The sequence below is a fragment of the Coenobita brevimanus genome, chromosome 75 (assembly GCF_032717465.1).
Source record: "Coenobita brevimanus isolate Jiangsu-jjx chromosome 75, ASM3271746v2, whole genome shotgun sequence".
Taxonomy (NCBI): Eukaryota; Metazoa; Arthropoda; class Malacostraca; order Decapoda; family Coenobitidae; genus Coenobita; species Coenobita brevimanus.
This window is the reverse complement of record NC_137028.1, coordinates 21,801,586-21,824,437: the sequence shown is the minus strand read 5'-3', so window position 1 is coordinate 21,824,437 and position 22,852 is coordinate 21,801,586. Positions and strand designations below refer to the sequence as shown.

The 22,852-nt window shown below is 42.7% G+C and overlaps 1 protein-coding gene across 1 annotated transcript in view; it reads right to left on the bottom strand.

Moving 5' to 3' along the window:
• Positions 1 to 22,524, bottom strand: part of Rab5 (RAS oncogene family member Rab5) — a 66,438-nt gene extending 43,914 nt beyond the window's left edge. Inside the window, exons 1-2 of the mRNA XM_080278877.1 lie at positions 22,396 to 22,524; positions 5,646 to 5,690 (exon numbers count right to left, since the gene is read on the bottom strand). The gene's annotated coding sequence lies outside the window, so the exon portion shown is untranslated. The remainder of the gene's footprint in view (positions 1 to 5,645; positions 5,691 to 22,395) is intronic.
• Positions 22,525 to 22,852: the final 328 nt, after the last annotated feature.

The following is a 22,852-nucleotide window of genomic DNA, read 5'->3' as shown; positions in this document are numbered from 1 at the left end:
CTTAGATCTTTAGTGGAAAAGTTTCTAGAGAAGGGAAAGAAGTTGTATGCGGCTTTCATGGATTTGGAGAAAGCATATGACAGGGTGGATAGACAAGGATTGTGGAAAGTGTTAAGAATATATGGAGTAGATGGGAAGTTGCTGAATGCTGTGAAGAGTATGTACGATGGTGCGAAGGCTGCAGTGCGTGTGGATGGTGAACTAAGTGAATTTTTCTCTTTGAAAGTTGGTTTGAAACAGGGATGTGTCACGTCTCCATGGCTGTTCAATCTGTACATGGATGGGGTAATAAAAGAGGTACAAGGTAGGGTAGTGGATGTTGGAGTGGCCCTGGTGAGAGAGGAGTGGCCCTGGTGAGAGAGGAAACTCCCTGTACTGTTGTTTGCAGATGATACTGTGTTGTTGAGTGAAGACGAAGGGGAGCTGCAAGGCTTGGTGGATGAGTTTGAGAGAGTGTGTAAGAAACGGAATCTAAAGGTGAATGTAAGGAAGAGTAAAGTGATGGTCTTTGAGAGAGGTGAAGTCAGTGAATGTACAGCGAGGTTGGATGGTGAGGAATTGGAAAATGTGAGTACGTTTAAGTACTTGAGCAGAGTGATGAGTAAGGATGGAGGTTTGGAGGGTGAAGTGCTTAAAAGGGTACAGCAAGGAAGAAAGGCTGCTGGTTCTTTGAAAGCAGTGATAAGAAACAGGGAAGTGAGCATGGAAGTGAAAAAGTTACTACATGACAGTATTGTGATACCAACTCTAACGTACGGAAGTGAAGCTTGGACATTGTTGGAAGGACACAAGTCAAGAGTGAGAGCAGTGGAAATGAGTTATTTAAGAGGAGCCTGTGGAGTCACATGGAGAGACAAGCTGACGAATGAGGATATAAAGGAGCGCTGTGGTGTTGATGTGGATGTGATAGGAAGCGTTATGAGGAACACACTGAGGTGGTTTGGCCATGTGGAGAGGACTGAGGGTGAAAGACTGACGAAGAGAGTGTATGTGAGTGAGGTGGAGGGGGAAAGAGGGAGGGGGAGGCCGAGGATGAGATGGAGGGATGGGGTGGTGAGGTATATGAGAGAGGGGGGTGTGAGTTGGGAGCAGGGCAGTGAAATGGCGGGGGACAGGGCGACTTGGAGGCGATTTGTTTGTGGCCACCCAAAACGGGATTGAGGCGTCTGGCAATAGATAGATAGATAGACAACACTGGATTACTGTATGTGCTTCAAGAGCACTTCACCACGGTCAAAGCCTTAGAGGAGGCGGGTTAATCTTCGTGACGGCCACAGACGTGTCATAAGTACCCCGTACAATGCTAAATACTTTCCATACTCACTTCTGATTTTTCATTTCTGGTTCCTTTTCATTTATTTCATGGTTTCTGTCCCCTACTTGTGTGAATAGGGTCTTAAATGTGTCGTGCATGTCTGGCAGGAGGTTATTTAGGTGGCTTTCAAAGTTAGGTTGGGTTGGGGTCTATAAGTACCTGTTCAGGGGCATTTTTTCACAAGTCCCGGACAAAACCAGGTCCCGGACATGCATTTGGCCCTACTATGTCAGATCTTGGAGGGATTACTGTATCCAAAATGCAGACAAAAGACATATCCTTAGAGACAACAGAAAGAGAGACAACCCCAACTTCACACCAAAAATTCAAGGCCTCTTCAGTCAACGCGACACACAACAACACTTCCCAACATCCGATATACAAAACACCGTAAAACAAATACAAGAACTCAACACTCAAATAAACAATAAAATATCAGAGCAGGAAACACTACACTGGAATAATAACCTCCAAACACTTGACCACAAAGCAAACACCAGCAAACTCTACAAAACACTAAACAGCATCACACTCTCCAACAGCAACATTACACAATCACACGCTGCCATCACAACAACAGACACCATATCCTCAAACAAACAACAAACAAACGCTCTCATCAATCACTTTTCACATGTCAGTCACCTGAACCCCAATCATTGCGACAACCGACGTGTCATCCAACACAAGAGACAGTTCCCAACAGGCCCTGACTTCACACCCTTCACTTACAACCAGACAAAGCACATCATTAGCAACCTTAAGCAATCATCTGCCTGTGGCCCAGGCAACATAAGCAGCACTGGACTGCAAGGTATATAAGCACTCATCAACATATCAACCTACAGGTACTCGCACAACTTAATACCCAGCATCTGGAATTATGGTACTATCATCACTATCCCAAAACCCAACAAAGACCCCACATTGCCCTCCTCACACCACCCCATCACACTCCTTTGCACCCCCTCTAAAGTCAAAGAATGACTAGTATTACAATTAGTAACACCTCACACTCCCCTAACCCCATCATAACATGATTTTAGGCCACTACACTCTACAAACACCCTTCTTACAGACCATACACAAAGTTTTTGATGGCTTCAATTCCGCTAGGCCACCACACAGAACACTCCAAGTCACACTAGACATTAGCAAAGCTTTTGATGCCATCCCCCACCATAACCTCACCATCCATCCATCCATCATCCAATCCTATGTTGCCCCATGAGGAGCGTCAAAGGCCGGGGCTAGGCAGTTGGTCCTGACATTTAAGATGAGAGTGACCAACCTCACTCATCCCTGAGTGGCATTAAGTGAGCAATAAACCCCAACCACCCTTTGGATATAAACCTGCACCGGCTCAATCCGATTGGAGCACAATAATTACCCACTAAACCACCAGGCGCCAAAATTTGGTTATATGGTTACCACCCAGCGTAGTAAATGGTTTCCTGTTGATAACCTCACAAACAAAATATTCAGAACAAACATGCACAGTAACACAAAAAGATGGATCACAAACTACTTAGCAGGCAGATGTGCACATGTAATAACTGCTGGTCAGTCATCGAACATCAGAAACTTCACAAACAGCGTCCCTCAAGGATCTGTTTCGTCCCATACACTCTTTGACCTAAACACGCTGATGCCTGTCCAGGATGCAACACAGCATCCCATACCATTAAGCACATTATGGAAGACTGCATTGCACACAATCACCTATGCCAACAACACAACATACACTCTTTGAGTGCTCTGTGGGAAAGCCTGGTCTCAGCCATGGCCTTCCTATGGGACTTGGGGCTGTTCAGCCAGACTGCCTAGGGAACAACTACTACTACTACTACTACTACATGCTCGGCATACCTACATCCCACACACCAAAGATACATTTAGCTTCCAAAGCAGACGACATAACACTTAAAAGTACACATCAAAACTCAAACAGCTGCACACATTCTCCAACCTTACCTCAACACACTACATGAATGATTCACCAAAAACAGACTCAAAACAGCCCCAGCCAAATCTACAGTGACTTCTCACAAATTGAAGAGCAGAACACACTGGGTAGTCACATTCCACACCTCACCATAAACAACACCCCCCTAACACACACACACACACACACACACACACACACACACACACACACACACACACACATAAAATCCTTGGTGTAACATACATCAATGTCATTTAAACAACACATCACAAATATTAAAAATAAATTAACACCAAGACTCAACACCCTAAGGACACTTACCTACACAACATTCGGACACAACAAAGAAACCACCACCGCAGTATACAAGCAATATATATATACGTTCTGTGATGAAATATGCAAGCCCTGCTTGAAATTACAACCTCACTAAAACACACTACAATACCCTACAGGCCATACAGAACATGGCCCTAAAAATAATCACAGGCTGCACAGGTACCGGTAGTACACCTACAGACCACCCTCACCAAGAAACCAGTCTTCAATGTCAAGGACCACCTAGACATGAGACACAAAAATTCTTGCCGCAACCTCCACAAACCCACACCATCCACTACACTACATGGCAGCACATCCACACACACACCAAGGTGTGTGTGTGTGTGTGGCAGCACGATATCATACACAAATTGTCATCTCTTCCCCCTCCCCTGCCTCAAACCAGCTTCCAGAAGCATATCCATGCTCAAATCACTCGCCGCTCCATTCAGTCACTCAAAGACAACATACAGCTGCATGCACGGCCTTCTGATATCCACCCTTCTGAATCCTACCTCCCTTGTGAGGATAGGGTCCACCTGGCCAGGCTGGGATGTGGGCATCATCCAGCCCTTTTGAGTTATCAGAGGAGACTGGATGACTCCGTCACTGATGCCTGTCCAGGATGCAGCACAGCACCCCATACTATTAAGCACATTATGGAAGACTGCATTGCACACAATTGCCTGTGCTAACAACACAACATACACTCCTTGACAGCTCTGTGGGAAAGCCTGGTCTCGGCCGTGGTCTTCCTTAGGGACACGGGGCTGTTCAGCCAGACTGCCTAGGGAACAACTACTACTACTACAACACAAACTAATATGTCCACTGCCATACCTGGGATAAGTTTATCCCAGTACTAAATACTGGCACCAGTAATTAAGTAATTTACCTCTGCATAACTTCATTATGATACTTGGCTGACCAATAGCTAGAAGTTATTTTTTTAACGAAGTGTACAGTACCACTACATCTCTTATGCACCCATGTATCACAAACACTGTACAAGATGGAGTTACTTCCCATACCCCGTGGCAAAATGCACATGGCCACACTCCCTCTGCATTGACAGTAGTGCCACCAGCCCTAGCTATCATCACTTCTGTTTTATCTGTATTTACTCTCAAACTCCTGTGTACCATTCCATCTCTCCACTTCCCAAATCTTTCCTCTGCCTCCCTTCCATTCTCTGCAATCAACACCAAGTCATCAGCATAGAACATCTCCCATGGGAATCCATTTTTGAAGTCATGTGAGAGAGATTCAAGTACCATGACAAACAATACGGGGTTTAAGTTTGAACCTTGATGTCATCATCATTTTCATTTACAGGTAACTTGTCATTCATATCTCCATTTGTTCTCACCTGTGTGAAACACCTACATACACAGTCTTAACCACTCTAAGCAGCCACTCCTCAATCCCAAGATTTCTCATTGCTCACTTCAGCACTTCCCTAAGGACTCAGTCAATGGCCTTCTCCAACTCAACATAACAAAGCACAGCTCCCTTTTTTTTAATATATATATTATTTCTGAAGCTGTCAGACAATGAATATGGCATCAGTGGTTCCTTTGCCTGGCTAAGTTCAGTATAAAAAATAATTATATGACTACATAGTAATCAGGTGTCTGTTTTAATATTTTTGAAACTGAAGTTTATTTATTTATTTGAAACTGAAGTATATATATCTGCTTATCTCAATAATACAGCAAACAATATACAGTATAGAGATACAGATTTTTTCTCTCTCTTCCTCCAGTATAGTCTGTCCCCTTTTGAGAAACTGGGTGAAAAATTCAGTCAGCTTTCCCAAATACTGGCTTTTGAGTTACAGCCAAGATGCATGGTCATTTTTGATAAGATGCTCTGCCGAAACTACTTTATACTTTCCTGTTTCTATTCTGTGGATTCTTCTAACCCATGAATTAGTGGGTGATAGGTTTGGCTTGATGATACTGCACCTAATTAGACTATCTGTGCAGCAATTGGGAGAGAAGCAGAACTAGATTTAGCTACTGCAGAAGGCAATGTATGAAAACTACTGTATTAACTTGCCTGTAAGCTGATGATGCAGTACTGTAGGCAGATAGTGGGTCAGTTCTGCAAAAAGATGAATGAGTTACAAAAGGTTTACATATCTACACATACAAGAAAACAAAGATTACCCACATCAAAACTGTGCAATTGTGCCTTTGAGAAGTATGGTTTTACCAGGAAATCACCAAACTTGAAAAATTTATGCCGTAAAACATAGGGAAAAAACTTGCAATCAATCCTCTTTCATGTAGAACAATCTGTTATAAAGGGCTTTGGTAGTTCACTAGGGCAGAAGCAAATCTGTTTATAATATACCGGTAGCTTTACAAAGGTACAGTAATACCTCGATATATTATACCCCTAGATGTGATACCCCAGCTTAACAATGGGGGTAGAAATTGCACGATACCCCACCTAACGATGGCCAAACCCCAGTTTAACGATGGGTTTTGATTTTTCTTACCGATTTTGATGATATTTTATACTAAAATTGTGGGTTTAGGTTGATTTATAAACTGATTATAGACTTCAATTAATGTGTTTTAGCCATAGGTGGGGTGAACATTGTCATTTTGGGGTACAGTTTACTAAGCTTGATTTTTTCCAGACTTATATTTGATATTCAGGTTTGATTTGCTGGTTTTTAATGAGTTATTTACAGGTGTTAGGCTTAGGTTAGCTTCCTTCACAGCTGTTAGGCCACTTAGATTGCCTTTAAACCTGTTTTTGGGCTCATCTGGGTGGGTTCTGGACTTGGTTTGGGGGGAAACCCAAGGCTGGTAAATGGTCCACATTGAAATACATGTTAAAAGCACTCCGATATACGATACCCCGCCTAATGATGGGGTTTTACTCAACCAATTAGATCGTTAAACCGGGGTTTGCCTGTACATAATGCAGTGTCAGCATGATATATTTACTAGAGCCTTTCTTCATTTACTATAAATGATCTTTGTAAACATGCTCTACTCCACAGTACACCCACACATTTGGGTAGCACACAGTCGTCATGTCGAGAAATATATTTGTATACTGGCAGCTACCGGTACCTTCTGATGTTGATTAGGGATGCACGTTAGAATCAGTCACAAAAGGTTTATGGAGTACATGGACTGATAATATACTGGTAAATGTTAAGAGAAACCTGTGGCTAGGTAAGAGAAATGATGATACTGATACTCAGGAACATCTTGGCTTGCTTGTCTCTGTAGGCATGAGGTTGATGGTTTACCATCCTGCCCATATGAGAGTCGTGTGGGACCAAAAGCTCTGACCTAGTACAACACTCCCAGGAGAACACATTTACAGTCACAGTCTGGGATTGAGATTAGTACTAAACATATACATCTTTCCTACATAACTACAACCTATTCCCTGAAGTACGCTGGACTGATTAGGCTTGAATGGCAACTGGCCTAGAAGAAAACTCCAAATTCAACCTTAGGTTGCTGGTAAAGGTTAGTGATAATTACAGCATACAGCCCAAGAAAACAAACTTGCCAAGCTACCATATTTGGTGTAAGTTGGCCATTCCTATACTGTAATTACAGGAAGATTTCATACTTCAGCCATTTTTATTTTGTCAATTTGTGCTTTGATGGATGTACATGAAGCTACAATACTTGGTGGTAAGTCGGCCATTCCTATACTGTAATTACCAGTAGGGATGTACCGATGCATCAGTATCAGTGGTATCGACCCATATTTAGAGTACTGGTCTCGGAATCAGTATCGGCTGATTTTCTGCCGATACTTAAAAGGAATTTAGTGTGTAGCATATCACTCACTGGAAGTTATTTTGTTCAGTAGAATTTAGGTGTTTTATAGGGATGAAAAATAAATTATTGGTAATATCCAGTTATTTAGTAACATTATTTTTAGTACATGGTGCACAGTAGTTTAATGGCAAACTTGAAAAAAAGAAAGTCGCACGAGTATGGGCAACAGCCTAATAGTTTGGTCTCCAATACAATGGTATCGGCATCTGTAGTAGTATCGGTATCGGTCCAAGTTTGTGGTATCAGTATCGGTCAAAATTTTTGTATTGGTACATCTCTAATTACTGGTACAGTAAGAGTTCATATTTCCAGGATTTCTATTGTCAATTTGTGTTTTGATGGATGTACACGATCTCTCAATTTAGTGCTTCAATGGCACAAAAAGTAACCACACAATCTCATATTTTTCTGAAATTTTAACGATTAGAAAAGCTGATGTTTATCATACCATACCAAGCATTGTTCATTTCTTAGCATCCAATTAAGTACTAGAGAGGAATGGAATGATTTCATGTGGCTGCACTGATATACCGGTACTGTACCTGAGTGGCTCCACTGCTTGGTTATACAATTGTCCCTCTGCTCTTTTCCTGTTGCCTGAAAGGATTATAGCCTGCAGGAATGGAATCTATAGCCTACAGTCCGCTAGGTTCACAAGCAAGTGAGCCTAGGGCTACAATAACATTTCAAAATGCTAACACTGCTTATATACAGCTCTTGAAACTGCATTACGAGCTCTCAGCTTTGAGGCAACAGTAGTAGTAGTAGTAGTTGTTCCTTAGGCAGTTTGACTGAAAAGCCCCGAGCCCCTAAGGAAGGCCACGGTCGAGACCAGGCTTTCCCACAGAGCTCTCAATAAGTACCGGTATATGTTGTGTCGTAGGTGCAGGCGATTTTGTGCAATGTAATCTTCCATAATGTGCTTAATAGCATGGGGTGTTGTGCTGCATCCTGGACAGGCATCAGCGACAGAGTCATCTAGCCTCTTCTGATTACTCATGAGGGACGGATGATGCCCACTTCTCAGCCTGGCCAGTGGACACTGTCCTCACAAGGGAGGTAGGATTCAGAAGAGTGGATATTGGGAGGCCGTGCATGCAGCTATGTGTTGTCTTTGAGTGACTGAATGGATCGGCGAGTGATTTAAGCATGGTTATGCTTCTGGAAGCTGGTTTGAGGTAGGTGAGGGGGAAGAGATGACAGTATTTGTGTATGATATTGTGTGCTGGGTGTTGTCTGATTATCATTCATGTGAGTGGATGTGCTGCCAAGTAGTGTAGTGGTTGGTGTGGGTTTGTGGAGGCTGTGGCAGGAATATGTGTGCCTCTCATGTCTAGATGATCCTTGACTTGGAGGACTTTCGTTTCTCGGTGTAGGTGGTCAGTTAGGTGTAGTTGCTGTGCAGCCTGTGATTATTTTTAGGGCCTTGTTCTGTATGGTCTGTAGGGTGCTGTAGTGTTTCAGTGAGGTTAAACACCAAAGCAGGGTTTGCACACTTCATCACTGAACGTATATATTGTCTGTATAATGTGGTGGTTGTTGTGTCTGAATGTTGTATACGCAAGTGACCTTAGGGTGCCGAGTCTTGGCGTTAATTTATTTTCAACGTTTGTGATGTGTTGCTTAAATGACATTGATGTACTGTATGTTACACACACACCCAAGGTGTGTGTGTGTGTGTGTGTGTGTGTAATTCACCGAGTTGGTCAGGATCACTTGATGATCGTGATCGTCAGCTTTTACCCTCCCGGAAGGGAGCTGAGAGCTCATATAGTCCGATCTAAGGGCATGGCTGTGACCTTCACACACGCACACACCCGTCCCCTTGCTCAAGGGGGACAGTAACCACCCACTTTGTCAGTGAAACTTTTCGCAACCTGAGCGAGGCCGGAACTCCCGTCTACCAGATAGCAAGCGAGAACGTTACCTCCGAGCCAGCGAGCGGTGTGTGTGTGTGTGTGTGTGTGTGTGTGTGTGTGTGTGTGTGTGTGTGTGTGTGTGTGTTAGGGGGATGCTGTTTATGGTGAGGTATGAAATACGACTATGTTCTGCTGTCCAGATTGTGAGAAGGGTCACTGTAGATTTGACTGGGGCTATTTTGAGTCTGTTTGTGGTGAACTATTAGTGTAGTATGTTGAGGTGAAGTTGGAGGATGTGTGCGGCTGTGTTTGCGTTTTGGTGTGTCAAAAAAGTATTGTTACAAGGGGGTCCGATGAGTTTCATACTGAACAATCCAGTTGTCTCAGTAGGGTTGGAGGAAGGCTGTTATCAAACGTTTCATTCATGGTGTCAGTTAGTATCATGTAGAAGGTGTAACGATACTTTTTTAAGCGTGTGTACAGCTGGGCATGCAGAAAGTGCGAGAAAAATACTGGTGTATGGAGACATCTGGCAGTTCCCTGTAGTATGTCCATGTACAGTCGTCAGCATAAATTCGCTGCAAGTCTACTAGTGTGATGCGAGTCCTTTTGTCTCGCAACACTGTAAAGGGACGAGTTGCCACATAGACTTTTATTCACTTTAACCACATGTTTTTCGAAAGTGGTACTAGAGACTGCCTAAAGTACAATTTTCTGTATACTGTAATTGATTAGTGTAAAAAACTGCAAGAGTTGACAATATTATGGAACGACGTATGAGTGTAATATTCAGGTATTCATTATAATTGTGTCTAAGCTCCCTTCCCCTCTCTTCCTCTTACTCCTCCTGATATTCCCCCCCACCCCTCCCCCTCCCTCCTGTCCCCCACTCACTTTCATGCCTCTCCACTGTCTCGTCTCCCCACCCTCTCCACCTTCATTCATTTTTCCACGGCACTAACCTGATTGGCACATCGCAATTCTCTCTTGACTGTTTTCTAAACCTTGTCTGCCATATTCCCAGTTGCTATGAGTACTACCAACTATATCCAAGGTTTATTATCAGTATTCCTTCCCGTTCTAGTCCCATTCTTACCCTCCTTGTCTCCTTCCCACTCCTCTCCAGTTGTCTTTCTGTTCTCCACCCTTTGTCACTACTAATAGCCAGGAGATACAGGAACACTGAGGTCTCGTTTTTGTCATGTATTCCTTGCTAGTATTTGTTTGAGTGAGCCCGTAAGTCTGTGCCTATTATATCAGTAGGCGAAATTAAACCAACATTTGTGCCCACTCCTCCTACTTCTCGACCTCTCTCTTCCCTAGGAAAATGTTCCTATTCTCCTCATACTGTTCACGAAGCAGTATCAGAAACACTAAAGTTTCGGACTGCTGCATCATGTGTGGAGTAACGAGTGGGAGGAGACTGTTGCATGGCATGAAACTCTCGAATGTTGGGGAGCAAAAAGGTTACAGGAATAGACAAGATATAGAGAAGAGTGCGGTTCATTACGCAGATTAGCGTTGTGGGTGATATAAGGTAGACAGGGCGGAGAAAGAGAGGAGTGGAGAATAAGGATAGCGGGAGAGGGAAGAAGGAGGGGAGGGTGGGGAGGGACAAGGGATGGATACAATGAAGAGAACAGGAGTTTCTCCATTCATCTGTCGTCTTTTGCACATTTTTATGCTAATCAGATATAAAGAATATTGTATTCAGGGTGATTTATAGTACTAATTTTTAAAAACACGTCCTTAAAGCATATAAAAGCCTGTGTGGCAACTGGTTCCCATACACCATTGCCAGACCAAACGACCCACATCACAAGAGCAGGCTTGCAGCGAATTTGTGCTGACGACTGTACCTTTATGAAAGAATCACCCAGAACCTAGAGTCTGTGCCAGGTGGAATGTGACGGGCTGAACTTTTGAGTGGTGGTGAAGCAAATATTCTCATCAGATTAAATGTACCGTAAATGACGGCTGACAACTAATAAGTGGCAGGAAACAATTTATAGTGAATACTACAGTATTTATGGATGAACATGGAGTATAGCTAAACAACAGGCATTAGACCCACATCATTCTGTCAAGTGGTGTCACCACCTGTCTGCCATCAAGATGTGATTGCCAGCAATGGTCTCTTGACAAGATACTGAATTGAATTAAAGTGGCAGATTTATTTTGATTTAATAATTTCATCCAATGATGTATTGTTTTCATGCAATATTATATTTGTTAGGAAAGTTACCTGAATAAAACAGGAATATTATTATTTGTCGTAGCTATATAGATCACACGTTATATTGAAGAGAACATTATTTTATAATGTTATACGGAGTGAATATTTTGTCAAAGGAAATAAACTTACAGTAAATTAATAAGATTTTTCTGAATGCCTATTGATGATGATATATATTAAGAGCTGAAACATCAACAACATTAGTGACAAATACCGGTAGGTTAGGCAAAAACAAACCCTCATAACTGATTACCATGCCATCCCTGTATTCATTTTCACCACATCAGGAAACATATCCTATTGAATGATTGCTATGAATTTTCTTGAAAGAGATAAAATGAGATAAAACCGTTGTGAGATATGTGTTGGAATCAGTGCCGTGTTCATACCGCAGCTATATCGCCCACAGTAAACATCCTGGCAATCGACAGTGAATGCCTGTAAGCGATACACAAACCATGCAACATATCAAAGCAATCATATGACCTTAAAGCCTTGCCACACAATTGGGCAGTGCCCGGCAGGCACAAGTGATAAGCTCGTCATCAAACACTTTGTGACAACTCTGATGGGCAAATCAGCAGACAGCCAGTGCCTGCAGCTGAGCAAAAGCACCAGTCACTTCCCGGTGGTTTGGCGCCAGGCATGGGCCACTGACCCTGCCATCCTCAAAAAGTTACATCTGGGTCTTTAACCAGATTGTTTTTCTGCACATATCTTCCAACTTTACCTCAACACACTACACTAATAGTTCACCACAAACAGACTGAAAATAGCCAAAGCCAATCCCACAGACAAAACATGACTGTGATCCCCAGCCAAGTTGTATGATTGTGGTTCTGCTGATTATCCAAGCTTTGCTTCATCATGGTCAGCCCAGCAAATAACAACCATTGGTGCTCTGTTCCACTGTGCAAGAACACAAGTGGAATCACACCAGAAAAAAGATTCATCACTGTTTCAAGAATTGAAAATCAAGCAGCAGTGGTGGCGAGCTGGGCACTGGGAGTACGCCATCACAACTGCCAAATCTGAATAGTCCTACTGCTGTGAAGCGGTGCAAAGAAATTCAGTGCCGAATCGGTGGTCACTTATCGAATCAGCACTTTTAAGGAAAATATAATTTTTATCACCATATAGCTTCATGCATACCTAATTATCTGAAATCCGGAAAAAAAAAAAAAAAAAAAGTGCTTAATATAACTGAACTAAAAAAACAGGTTTCAGAGTTACAACGTGCTAGAGTTAGCGGATATTTCACATTCAGATCATCAACACACATTGATAGACTTCCATTTTGCAATAATAGCTATTGATTTAAAGCACAAATAAATGTATTTATATTGTAAACCAATATTTACACAAAACAGAAGTCTGTCAAGGGAAGTTGTCAAGCTTGAGGTGAAACACTTCTGCTAACTTTAGCAATTTTTGTTTTGAATCCTTAATTTTTATTAATAGTCAAATTAAACAAATTTTTGACTGGAATTCAGACAATAGGTGTGTATGAACCTATGTTGTGATAAAAATTATAATAGCCTCACATATACAGCTTCACATAAGTCACTGGTCAAGCAAAACCAATTCTAACTTTGGCTTAAGCCATTGGTGGGGATGGGAAAATCTTATTCTCCAGATTAGACTGACTGTTACTAAAATGATGTTCAAACATCACTACTACAAAAAATTCAAGAAATTAGATAACCAAAAAGTCCACAGAAGTCTAGTTGTCCACAGTCAGGCCTATCTAGGAGGAAAAAACATTGAAATATTTTGGTCCTTGTGATATCTCCCCTATTGTATTACTGCCCAATTTCGGGGCTATATGCCCCTGGAGTCAGGACCTAGAAATACCTGTACAGATTCAATTCATAAATCATTTCATTACGACTTTACTAAATTTAATCTTGGTACTACGAGTTGTCCTACAGGGTACCTGGTTCTTGCAAGGTTTGCTGCCACTGCAAATCTCTCTAAAACCAACAAAACTCTTCACTAAAGCACACACATAGCATACTTAATCTGTAAAAGAACTATCACACTAAGTCTTACATATCTATCATGATGATAACAGCTGAATATCATGGAAATCTTCTCTTTACTGAAGTATGATTCCCAGATATTGCTGTGAGTGGCAGCCAGCTGTGGTCCTGGTATGGCTTGTGATGTAACAGTGACGGTTCATGTTTCGCGTGAGGTACAATAATCTCCAACTCTATTTTTTTCATAAATATTAAATTGGAGAGAAAAATTAATGATATACCAATGATTACAGGTGACCATTTTATTACTTTATGTAACTTGTAAATGACTGTCAACCAGTCCATTGGCATGTCAAGTCCAAGTTTGCTGGGAGAACTCCATTTTGGTTGTGCCTCTGTTGTCTATGCTCTTCTCTGGTCACATTCCGAGCTTCTAAATGACCTATCTTATGCACTACACCACATGCACTTTATGTATCACACAACATACCCACTACTTTACAGGGGATGATGCCAGCAAGGGGATGTGGCCAGAAAACTTTGCCCCCTCTACCTAGTGGCTGATTTTTTTTTTTTCTTTTTCTTTCTTCTCCGGGGGGGGTCCACCGGCACAGATCGTGGGCTGGGGTGAGATGGGGCTTGAACCTGTGCTAGAGGGTACAGGGCATTGCGGTTTCCGGACAGCCACTTCCACCCAATAGAGGCGGGGCCCGAACTTGGGAGTAGCACCCCAGGAGGCTGCCCAATAAGTGGGTGTATAATGGCAGGACAGTTGCAGTGCCAAGGCGCGCTTGGAGGGTGTCCCTGCAGCTGTCCTGGCAGGGTGCCCCAAGGCCACTACCACAGACATTGGTAAGGCTGGTGGGCTAGGGGTCCCAGATCTATTGCCTGGACCTGGGACTGTGCAGTAGGTGGGGCCTGTGGTATGTCTCTTCCCCTTTATTATTACTGACTAATTTAAAGAATAAGCTTCAACACAAGTCCAAGGACATTAAATCGCCCAGGGGGATGAGAGTGGGTTCATGGAATGTAGGAAGTTTGGGTTCATGGAATGTAGGTGAAAGGGGTCTTTCCAAAAACTACAGTCCCTATACCCTAGAGGCAACAGAAAGAGAGACAACCCCAACTTCACACCAGAAATTCAAGGCCTCATCAGACAACGGGACACACTGCGACACTCCCCAACACCCCATACACAAGACACCATACAACAAATACAAGAACTCAACACTCAGATAATCAGTAAAATATAAGAATAGCAAACACTAAACTGGAAAAATTACCTCCAAACACTTGACCACAAAACAAACATCAGCAAACTCTACAAAACACTAAACAGCATCACCACACAATCACACGCTGCCATCACAACAACAGACACCATACCCTCAAACAAACAACAAGCAAACACTCTCATCAATCACTTTTCACAAGTCAGCCATCTAACCCCCCATCCAGAAGACCGACGTATCATCAGACGTAAGAGACAGTCCCCCACAGACCCAGACTACGCACCTTTCACTTACAACCAGACGAAACACATCATTAACAACCTCAAGCACTCATCTGCCTGTGGACCACACAACATAAGCAACATTTGCCTTAAACACCTAGGACCACAAGGCATACAAGCACTCACCAACATATCATACTACAGCTACTCACACAACGTAATACCCAACATGTGGAAGCATGGCAATATCATCACTATCCCTAAACACAACAAAGACCCCACGTTACCCTCCTCACATCGCCCCATCACACTCCTCTGCATCCCCTCTAAAGTCACTGAACAACTGATACTACAACTAGTCACACCTCACATTCCCCTAGCCCAGTCACAACATGGCTTTAGGCCACTACACTCCACAAACACCCTTCTAACAGACCTTACACAGAGTTTTCGATGGCATGAATTCAGCTAGGCCACCACAGAACACTCCTAGTCACACTAGACATTAGCAAAGCTTTTGATGCCATCCCCAGCCACAACCTCACAAACAAAATACTCAACACAAACATGCGCAATAACACAAAAAGATGGCTGGCAAACTACTTAGCAGGCAGATGTGCACACGTAACATCTGCCGGTCAGTCTTCTAACATCAGAAACTTCATAAACGGCGTCCCCCAAGGATCTGTTTTGTCCCCTACACTCTTTAATCTATACATGCACGACGTACCCATGCCCCACACACCACAGATACACATAGCTTCCTATGCGGATGATATAACACTTACATGTAGGCTACACACCAAAAGGCAAACACAGCTGCACACATCATTCAACCTTACCTGAACACACTAAACGAATGGTTCACCACAAACAGGCTCAAAATAGCCCCAGCCAAATCTACAGTGACTCTTCTCACAAACTGGACACCAGAACACAGTCACATCCCACACCTCACCATAAACACTCCCCTACCACACACACACACACACACACACACCCAAAATCCTTGGTGTAACGTACAATACATCAATGTCATTTAAACAACACATCACAAACATTAAAAATAAAATAACACCAAGACTCAATGCTTTGAGGTCACTTGCCCATACAACATTCGGACACAACAAAGAAACCACCACCACAGTATACAAACAATACATACGTTCAGTGATGAATTATGCAAGCCCTGCCTGGGCTTCTAACCTGACCAAAACACACTACAACACTCTACAGACCATACAGAACAAGGCCCTAAAAATAATCAGCAAGCTGCACAGCTACTACATCCACAGACCACCTACATCAAGAAACCAAAGTCCTCAAAGTCAAGGATCACCTAGACATGAGAGGCACCCAGTTTCTTGCTGCAGCCTCCACAAACTCACAACATCCACTACAGTACATGGCAGCACATCCACCCACACCAAGGAACATCAAAACAACACCCAGCACACGATACTATACACAAATACTGTCATCTCTCCCCCCTCAGACCAGCTTCCAGAAGCATATCCACACCCAGATCACTCGCCGCTCCATTCAGTCACTTAAAGACAACACACAGCTGCATGCACGGCCTCCTGACATCCACCCTTCTGAGTCCCATCTTCCTTGTGAGGACAGGGTCCACCTCGCCAGGCTGAGATGTGGGCACCATCCGGCCCTCTTAAGCTACCAGAAGAGACTGGATGACTCCGTCGCTGATGCCTGTCCAGGATGCAACACAGCACCCCATACTATTAAGCACATTATGGAAGACTGCACTGCACACAATCACCTACGCCAACAACACAGCATACACTCTTTGAGAGCTCTGTGGGAAAGCCCAGTCTCGTCCATGGCCTTCCTAAGGGGCTCGGGGCTGTTCGGCCAGACCGCCTAGGGAACAACTACCGGTACTACTACTACTACTACAGTCCTGTGGCCTTATCATCCAATATAGGGTAATCAAAATATCTGAATTTATTGTAGCTATGGAATCATATTCTTAAATTCCTAGAAGACCAAAAACTATATAATGAACGAAAGCCAACGTGATTTTTGTAAAAGAAGGTCATGTCTCTCTCAGCTACTACCGTACATTATGATCACCTGCCAAACCAACTGCCAGCTGGAAATAATATGGATGTGGTATTCCTTGATTTTGCCTAGCACTCTGACATGGTTATCATGGAATACTCCTCCACAAGGCGAGAACCCTGGAAAGGTCCGGTAATCTTGGCATCAGGCTGCATAACTTCTTGTCCTCCAAAAGCCAGACTGTCAAAGTAAATGGAGCATCATCCTCAGAAAGTCCAGTTGTCAGTGGCGTACCTCAGAGTTCAGTATTGAGACCCTTTCTTTTCCTCATACAGATGATTGACCCTGATGAAAAGATTCAACACTACACTATACTCTTATTTGCTGATGATATGAACATTAGTAAGAATGTAGGTGATGTGAAGCTACAAGTGGACCTAAATACTGTATACAGCTGGGCAAGGAAAAACAATGTGGTCTTTAACGATAAATCTGAGCTAATAAGATGTGGTACGTGAAAATCTAAAAAGCTCATTGGACATCTGCACTGAAGATGGACACGCCATGAGAACCAAAAATGAGGTCAAATGCTTGGGAGTTTATCTCAGTGCTGAGGGCAAAACTTCAGTACCACATTCAGGACACAATAAAGAAAGCAAACAAAGTACCGTAGCTGGGTGGATACTAACAACTTCCTGCACAAGAGGAATGCCTTGTGAAACTAGGGAAGGCTCTTGTCCAACCCATCCTAGACTAGGCCTACTGCAGCCAGCCCTGGTCACTCCATAAGGTGACAGACATTAAAGTCCTAGAATCTGTCTAGCATCTCTTCACATGCCAGATCAGGGGAATGAAATCACTTGAATACTGGAGCAAGCTAAAATCCCTGAACATGTACTCTCAAGAGAGAAAAAGAGAGGGACATATTACAATCTATGTCTGAAATATTCTGGAGGGACTAGTTCCAAATCCACCAGAATCAACAAGAAAATTCAATGTCCAAGTGACTGTGCTGGACTGCAGTGTGCAAGAAAAGCATTACCCAGCCAGGTGCCACACAAAATTAAAACCCGCTTAGGATCCAGTTTCAACATAAACGGGCCAAAAATCTTTTACAGTCTTCCCAAAGAACTGAGAGACAAAAAGTGTTGCTCAGTAGAGGACTTCAAGAGAGCTCTGGACAGATTCCTGATGGAGATACCAGACAAACCTCTTGTCCCAGGTTACACCCAACTCTGCAGGGCAGCCTCAAACTGAATCCCGGATCAGATGGACCTCAAACATAGGGATGCAGGGCTGGGGTGCAGTGGTGGACCACCACAACTGTAAGGCCTTGGCCTCTTGACTTTAAAGTAATTCAAGTACTGATAAGTAATGATGAGACTGTAAGGTGTACCAACCACCACCTGTCTTCTACACACTGATGCCATCCCTGGAGAAAATGTAATGCAAGTACAGTACAGTAGCTGTTGTAGTGTGAGCCATTATCAAGAACACATCTGGGAGGCCTTTGTAACTGAAACAGAACAACATTTCGAAACACTAAACAGTACACCCATCACATCAACATCGCTGTGAACTTTCAATACACTCATACAAAATGCAGACAAAAGACACATCCCTAGAGGCAACAGAAAGAAACACAACCCAAACTTCACACCAGAAATTCAAGGCCTCATCAGACAACGGGACACACTGCAACACTCCCCAACACCCCATACACAAGACACCATACAACAAATACAAGAACTCAACACTCAGATAAACAGTAAAATATCAGAACAGCAAACACTAAACTGGAAAAATTACCTCCAAACACTTGACCACAAAACAAACATCAGTAAACTCTATAAAACACTAAACAGCATCACATTTTCCAACAGCAACACCACAAAATCACATGCTGCCATCACAACAAGACACCATACCCTAAAATAAACAAGCAAACACTCTCATCAATCACTTCTCACAAGTCAGCCATCTAAACCCCCATTCCGAAGACCGATGTATCATCAGACGTAAGAGACAGTCCCCCACAGACCCAGACTACGCACCTTTCACTTACAACCAGACGAAGCACATCATTAACAACCTCAAGTACTCATCTGCCTGTGGACCACACAACATAAGCAACATTTGCCTTAAACACCTAGGACCATAAGGCATACAAGCACTCACCAACATATCAAACTACAGCTACTCACACAACATAATACCCAACATCTGGAAGCATGGCAATATCATCACTATCCCTAAACCCAACAAAGACCCCACGTTACCCTCCTCACATCGCACCATCACACTCCTCTGCACCCCCTCTAAAGTCACTGAACGACTGGTACTACAACTAGTCACACCTCACATTCCCCTAGCCCAGTCACAACATGGTTTTAGGCCACTACACTCCACAAACACCCTTCTTACAGACCTTACACAGAGTTTTTGATGGCATGAATTCAGCTAGGCCACAACACAGAACGCTCCTAGTCACACTAGACATTAGCAAAGCTTTTGATGCCATCCCCAGCCACAACCTCACAAACAAAATACTCAACACAAACATGCACAATAACACAAAAAGATGGCTGGCAAACTACTTAGCAGGCAGATGTGCACAAGTAACATTTGCCGGTCAGTCTTCTAACATCAGAAACTTCACAAACGGTGTCCCCCAAGGATCTGTTTTGTCCCCTACACTCTTCAACATATACATGTACGACGTACCCACACCCCACAGATACACATAGTTTCCTATGCAGATGATATAAAACATGTATGCACCAAAACGCAAACACAGCTGCACAGATCATTCAACTTTACCTCAACACACTACACGAATGGTACACCACAAACAGGCTCAAAATAGCCCCAGCCTGATCTACAGTGACTCTTCTCACAAACTGGACAGCAGAACACAGTCACATCCCACACCTCACCATAAAGAACATCCCCCTACCACACACACACACACACACACACACACAAAATCCTTGGAGTAACATACATCATTGTCATTTAAACAACACATCACAAACATTAAAAATAAAATAACACCAAGACTCAATGCTTTGAGGTCACTTGCCCATACAACATTTGGACACAACAAAGAAACCACCACCACAGTATACAAACAATACATACGTTCAGTGATGAATTATGCAAGCCCTGCCTGGGCTTCTAACCTGACCAAAACACACTGCAACACTCTACAGACCATACAGAACAAGGCCCTAAAAATAATCAGCAGGCTGCACAGCTACTACACCCACAGACCACCTACATCAAGAAACCAAAGTCCTCAAAGTCAAGGATCACCTAGACATGAGAGGCACCCAGTTTCTTGCTGCAGCCTCCACAAACTCACAACATCCACTACAGTACATCCACCCACACCAAGGAACATCAAAACAACACCCAGCACACGATACCATACACAAATACTGTCATCTCTCCCCCCTCAGACCAGCTTCCAGAAGCATATCCACACTCAGATCACTTGCCGCTCCATTCAGTCACTTAAAGACAACACACAGCTGCATGCACGGCCTCCTGACATCCACCCTTCTGAATCCTATCTTCCTCGTGAGGACAGGGTCCACCTGGCCAGGCTGAGATGTGGGCACCATCCAGCCATCTTAAGCTACCAGAAGAGGCTGGATGACTCCGTTGCTGATGCCTGTCCAGGATGCAACAGAGCACCCCATACTATTAAGCACATTATGGAAGACTGCACTGCACACAATCACCTATGCCAACAACACAACATACACTATTTGAGAGCTGTGTGGGAAAGCCCGGTCTCGTCCATGGCCTTCCTAAGGGACTTGGGACCCCTCCCCATATTTTCTGATGGGTTTTCAGGGGAGAGAGAGAGAGAGAGAGAGAGAGAAATAGTCTGACTGGTTTTATTGTATTTAGTATTTTTTACCCTTCTGAAGGAGTATAGGTGAGTTGCAACAAAAATTATAGTATAGTAGTTTCAAAACAGTTCAAAATGTCAAAAACCTTAAAAAAAAAAAAAAAAAAAAATCCATTAAAATAAATTGATAGAGACAAGCAACCTAACGTAACCAAACCTGCCCCAACCCAACCTAGCCCATCCTCAGCTGTTCTCTGAAATAAGCACATCACTTTTCACAATACCAAACAGTTCCTTCATCACACAACAACGGGGCCTATTTGTATCCATGACTTATATTCATCTTGTGCAGTGTTTTTCTCTCCTCCTTTTGACATCCAATTACCAATTTGAAATGTAAGTTTGTTAACCACATTTCTATGAGGGACAGACATTAGTTTTATAGACACAATGTATCAGGATATACTGGTAAATTTGGTTGGCTTTGATGACTAAAACTAGACACTAGAGAGCAGAAGAGAAAGACACTATACATTCAAAATAAAGGAACAATGTGAATGAGACATTTTTCCTGAGATGCAGTTACAATCTTAGAGGCAACTCCCATTTAGCTATATTGGAGGCAACTCCCCCACACTTAATACTAGAGGTAACTCCCACAAATTTTATGTTAAAGACAACCTCCACAAACTTTATAAACATAATAAAAAAGATATTAGAAAATGCTTTTTCTCCCAAAGAGTAATAAATGACTGAAATAGTTTACCCAGTAATGTTCTAAGCAAAACTAATGTGAATGAATTCAGTCCTGTTATGATCAATACAATACATTCAGTAAAAAGCAGAGACATATTTAGATGGTGGCATACAAGTGCCAACAGGTGTTAACAGACCCACTAAGTTATAATGGTAAGTTATATAACTGGTTAGTTAGTCTAATTCAGGACACCAAACACTTTTTAAAATATACAGTAAACTCAAAATTACTTTGGATAACACTTGACAAATTAGTAGCCTTCCCCCCCCCAAAAAAAAAGAGGAAAATCTAAATAAAGTATGCTCTATAAGCAGCCTATAAAAAAAAAAAAAAAAAAAAAAAGAAAAAAGGAGCCAGAACGCTGTGCATTGTTTGTGCACACCAATTTCACAATGTGGGTATGATGTGTAGGCAGTGGTTCAAGGCCATCATTGCCAACATCATTACTCACTAATAAAAAACATGAACACTTTTGTCCGTCTATGCACCCAGCAATGGTACTAATGACACTTGACATACAAAACACGTCAAGGTATGGGATGTGTCCATGGCTGTCAACTGCGACATTAATCAAACAAGTATTGCATAATTACTCCAGTAACTTATCATTATCATCATTCCTGTGGCTGGGTGATGATGGTGCACAAATATTTAATGAAACTACCATACGAGGCCAAAATCCTGGCGTGATCAGCTGTGTGGAAGTGACGGGTCGGGGCGGAACACAACAAAATGTTTACCTTATTTTTTTCAGGCACCACACTGCCTTCTCCGGGGTCCCACACCACATTATTATCACCTCACACTGCCTTATGTCCTTACCTGTATAGCCGAAGAATAATGTAGACGTAAAATGAAAAAATAAACGGGCAAAATGCACAAAATATCCACAATGACGTTCCACCCCTCAGCTTCAACCTCAGAACTACCTCTCGCCCATTTCCTCCTCCGCCCCCCCTTCACAATTCTATTTTCTCTATCCACTGCACGACTTTACTGCCATTATTTTCTCCTTCTAACGCATACATTTGCTCATCATAGTTTGTGTCCATGCTTTAAATGCAATGAAAAGATGATATAGGTGAAATTTCTTACTTTTCTTGTGGCACTACTTAACGTATCACTCCGCGTGTTGTGAAGTCTGCTACCTCACTCTCGCTCTCTCATCTCGCTCACTCCTTCTCACGTGACTTTATTGCTAAATTGCCGCTAAAGTACTCCTAATTGACGTCATTTAATTATGTTGTAATATTATGTTATGTTTGGTAATAAGTGCGAT